This window comes from Podarcis pityusensis (assembly GCF_964106645.2).
Source record: "Podarcis pityusensis genome assembly, chromosome: 11".
NCBI lineage: Eukaryota > Metazoa > Chordata > Lepidosauria > Squamata > Lacertidae > Podarcis > Podarcis pityusensis.
The window spans coordinates 55,562,433-55,567,215 of NC_138036.1; the positions used below are offsets into that span (position 1 = coordinate 55,562,433).

A 4,783-nucleotide genomic window follows, 5' to 3' on the forward strand; every position below is an offset into this window, starting at 1 on the left:
AGAGGGCTGTTGTTACCACTTTGTCAATTTCATGCCTGGGATCTACTCCAGGGACCATCTCGGGGAAGCTGGCCTGCCTGTTTACCCAAGGAGGTCTGCGCTGATAGCACGTTACGTTGGTTTACTTTGCTTTCCTGGAGTTTATTGTAAAAAGGGTGAAGTTTTTCGGATCCATCACGTGACCCTGACAGGTCCTGCCTATTGAGAAAGCCAGACCACCCACATGGAGAGGACGATGGAGCGCTTAATAGAAACAGGCATGCAATTGTGAGCCCGCTCAGCACTCTGCAGAATGCCTGCAACCTAGGAGGAGGAATATTATTATTATTATTTTACACTTTCTGTTCCCTTTCGGAGACCGGGAGGAGGTGCGGGAGAGAAGGTGGAGGGGAAGCGGCGGGCAAGAAGAGAGCTTTGAAGGCAAGCAGGAAAAGGATCAGGGAGAGGAAAAAAAAGAAAACCGATGTGCTCCTATCGAAGTCTTCTGCCTCGGCGGCGGCGGCGACAGCACTGAATGAAATTGGCCAGCCCCACCGGGAGCTCACCCTGCCCCACCGAGGGGCTCAGCGGGGAGATGGTGAGTAAGGGATGCAACGGAAAATGGCCTCTGGGCTGGGAAATGAAACAGGAAGGGGGGCACCCGTGGGTGGGAGCGGGGATCCAGAGAGAGAGATCTCCTGGCAGGGGGCAAATCCTGGCACGGGGAGGGGGGGGGTGAAACAAGAGGAAGGAAACCCAGGATGGCTTTTTGCTTGGGGGAGAGGAGGCGGAGGGGAGGCAGCCTCGCCTCGCTCCTGTCACTGCAGGAACACACAGCCCCCCAGGCAGGCAGCGTCTCGTTTCCCGGTGGGGGCCAGGAGGGCGGCTGCCGCTGGGGGTGGCGAGGACGGAACTGATCGGTGATAATTCGCGTCCAAGGAGGTCTCGGGGATCCTATTTTCACGCTTGGATAGGGTCGCCACCCTGCCTTCCGCCCGCGAGGAGTCCCCCTCCCCGGGAAAGAGAGAGAGGGAGAGAGAGAGAGAGAGAGAGAGAGAGAGAGAGAGAGAGAGAGAGAGAGAGAGATTTGTTTCCCTGGGAGAAAAATTTGCTGGACAGCGCGTTGGATTTTGTTGTGTTTCAGGGAGGATTAAGTCGTGTGTGTCTGCTGGGGTTGCCTTCTCTCACCCCCTCCCGCAAAAAAACCCCAGGATTACCTTTAACTGGCATTTAAAACAAAAAGGGGAGTTTGCCAAGTTGTGGATCTGACTGCTGACGATCCTGGTTTGAACACAAACTTCGTGTTGCTTACTTTGGGGCTCTTGTTTTCCCACGAGCTTTGCAGCATCATCCCCATCCCCCGACTTCTCTGAGGCTACTCTGGAGTAAGCGGCTTGTAGCTTGATCCTGGCTTCGCGAGGGACTCAAACACGATTGTTGTGGGTCCCTGCACGTCTGAATGGGGCTTGCTTCCGAGCAAGCGTAGTGAGCAGAGGGGGAAGATGGGGCTCTTTCCGGACGCGTCTTCCAATCTACTGTCGTGGTGATCAGGGCTAGGGGAGAGAACGAGAGACAGAGAGAGAGGGATCCCTGTGTGCGTGATCTAGCCACGGGTCGCTGCTCGTTAGTAGTGGCGGTGATCCGTCGGACATCCCGTTTAAGACGCTCCCACGTTTTACAGTTTAGGATTTAACAGTTGTCTCCTCGACAGGATGGGATGTTTTCTTCATGAAACATGAAGCCAAACTTTGGGAGGTAATAGAAAACCAGCGATTAAAAAGGAGATCCCTATCGGTTGTTTGCACACCTCTTATTTAATAACTGTTCCCTTACTACCCAGCACACGCTCCCCAGACCTTGGCTGACATGCATAGGACTAATATTTCATAATGCATCAATCATGGCAACAAAGTCCATTTGGGAATGGTGGAGGCAGGGAAGTAGATGAGGTTTGTGGTAGGTATCAGTAACCCTTCCCTTTTTAAAAACAGGGATGTAGTTGTGTCATTCCAGACTCTGGGGATAATGGTCTTAGAGGTGCCCCTCCTTCAAAGGGCAAGATATTCATTTACTGCCAAGTGTGAAAAGCCAGCCCTGCAGTTTCAGGACCCTCCTGCTCAATCTGCTGAACAGACATCTCCCCCCCAAGTCCTGCCCTGACAGGACCACTGTTTTTTTAGCACTGTTGAAGTTGTAGGGAGCGAGTGGGAAACCTTCGGCCAGGTGTTGATAAACTACAGCTCCCATCAACCTCAGCCAGCATGGCTAAGAATAGCTAAGGCTGACGGGGGTTGTAGTCCAACATCAGGCAAGCCAAAGGCTCCTATTTCTACTGCAAAGGCAGTGACAGGGCCACACAGGGAGTTTTGTGGGTGCCCTCAAGGCTTGGAACCCAGACACCCTCCTCCAGGGTCCTCCAGCAGCACTCTGGACCACACTGCCAGTGTGGGTAGTTTGGGAACTGTTGTAAACATGCTAGATACGGGAGCCTTCCAACCTAACCTTGGCTTTTATGCAACCTGTCTTCCTCTTTGGCTGTTGGTACCCCGTTTAGGACAGGGGACTTCTCAACAGTGAGCTTGCATTCCCATGCTTCTTTTCTGTTTTCCTCAAGCAAACTGTGAGTCCACAGTTTACAGGGCACGGTGTGTTCACTAGGTCTACCTGTGTTCCAAGTCCTTCAGAAATCAATGGAACTGTTGTCTGCAGAAGCTTCCATAGGACAGTCTGGGCTTTCTTCCTGGAAAATGGGTTTCTTTACAAAAAAATAAATAAATAAAAATCTGGCAGTACAGATTCAAGGTAGTTAAAAATAAAACCAGAGCGGGGGGGGGGGCCCATCCCCAGAGACTTCGGTTAATGGACACATCCACACACCTAAGTAAGGTTCTGTAAAAAGGAAATAACTTTTCTGATCCATCAATCTGATTTTTGATTCGTTTATTTACAGACTGTGGCACAGGACTGTAATACTCTTGCAAGGACTGGGAAATGAGGTTTTCCTTTTGCACTGGGAGTATTGGAAAGGAAAGTGGGGAAGAAGCCCCCCCCCCTTTTAATTTCCCTTTCCTAATTGCTTTCAGGATGCAGCAGATGGAAAACTGACAGGGCAGAAATCTATGAATTAAAATATCTCTGTCCTCACTGATTTTATCCTTATCACACCCACCCACCTTTTATTTCTTCTGCCTTTGCCGCAGTCCATTCAGAGATGGAGGCGTGATGTCAAAACCGGATTAGCAGCCTGAAAGAAAGGCAGGCACTGAGACTGAATTGCTTTACTTCCTTTTCATTTCTCATGCCTCTATCTCCAGTAAACGTGTGGATCCAGCAGTGGGTCAATGGGATTGCATTGCGAGGCAACACAAACACACCGTGACCAATTTGCTCTTTGGCAGAGATCATAGGCATTAAAACCTGCCTTTTGCCTAATGGGAGGCAGGATGAACAAGCAAGATGGAGAAGAGCTCTTCTGAGGAAAACTATGACCCACTGGGTGATAGTTCAGTGGTAGAGTATCCACGCTGGATGCAGAGAGGGCTGAGAATGAATGAAACAGCTGCCCATTTCTACTCAGTGTACAATACTGAGCTAGATGGTACAATGTTCTGTCTCAGTATAGGCAGCTTCCCGTGTTCCTGTGTTGACTGGTGTAACTTCAGCTTTTTCTCTAGCAAAGCACAGGATTAAAACTGGGATTCTTAGATATTGCAAGGAGAGCCACAAAACCCTTCATCTCCTGCAGTTTCTCCCCCTTATATCTCACCTTTCTTCCATCATGGAACCCTAAGTAGCATAAACGTGGTTCCTATGAAGTATCTTATCTAGGCAGACTCTGGCCTGCTTAGCTTCAGCTAGATGATTGCTTCAGGTATGTTTCAGGCCTTATTCTAGGAAGTGCTAGAATTCTAGACTATGTTGTCTCAGACTGCAGGTAGGGTAGAAGAAGAGTTCGGATTTGATATCCTGCTTTATCACTACCCTAAGGAGTCTCAAAGTGGCTAACAATCTCCTTTCCCTTCCTCCCCCACAACAAGCACTCTGTGAGGTGAGTGAGACTGAGAGACTTCAGAGAAGTGTGACTAGCCCAAGGTCACCCAGCAGCTGCATGTGGAGGAGCGGGGAAGCGAACCCGGTTCACCAGTTTACGAGTCCACTGCTCTTAACCACTACCTTTATCAAAAAGGATTACATTTGTTGTCTTTTGATGTGCTAGCTTACCATATGCAGGAATTGGGAAATGAGGCTCGTTTTGCATAAGGGAATATTCCTCCCCACTTTCAAAATTGCTTCCAACGCAACTAAAAGAGAAGTTTTGGAGAGCATTCAGAATATGATTCCCTCCACCTATACCCTGAAATGGTACAAAAATTTACTGCTTCCCAGTCCTCCTACCTCATTCTGTTTATGTAATGCATAGATCAGTTGACTGCTCCAGGAAGAAAACATTAAGCCCCTTACCCCTGAACCTATGTCAGCTGATGAGAGGCAGTCTAGTCTATACAAACGATGGATTCAAGTAGTACACCTTGGCTACAGATGGAAGACGCGATGTCTGAATAATGCAGTTCCTCAACACACACACACACACACACACACACACACACGAGAGAGAGAGAGAAATAAGTAAACTTCCCCTTTACAAAGAAAAAGAGTATGGGTGAGAGAGATTGGTTTATCTCATCACTTCAACATTGTGATTTTCCACATGCAAGAGCTTTTCTCTTAGAAAAGCAGAACACAAATGGATTCCACTCCTGTAGCCTGAAGTGGTACAGTCAAGAAAAAAGCAACTGCTTAGTTT

At 48.8% G+C, this 4,783-nt stretch overlaps 1 long non-coding RNA gene across 1 annotated transcript in view; it reads right to left on the minus strand.

Annotated features, from left to right (window-relative positions):
• Window positions 1-585: 585 nt before the first annotated feature.
• LOC308458385 overlaps window positions 586-4,783 on the minus strand; it is a 9,929-nt gene continuing 5,731 nt past the window's right edge. The window contains exons 3-4 of the long non-coding RNA XR_013977326.1: window positions 2,644-2,734; window positions 586-1,725 (exon numbers count right to left, since the gene is read on the minus strand). This is a non-coding gene — a long non-coding RNA (uncharacterized lncRNA). The remainder of the gene's footprint in view (window positions 1,726-2,643; window positions 2,735-4,783) is intronic.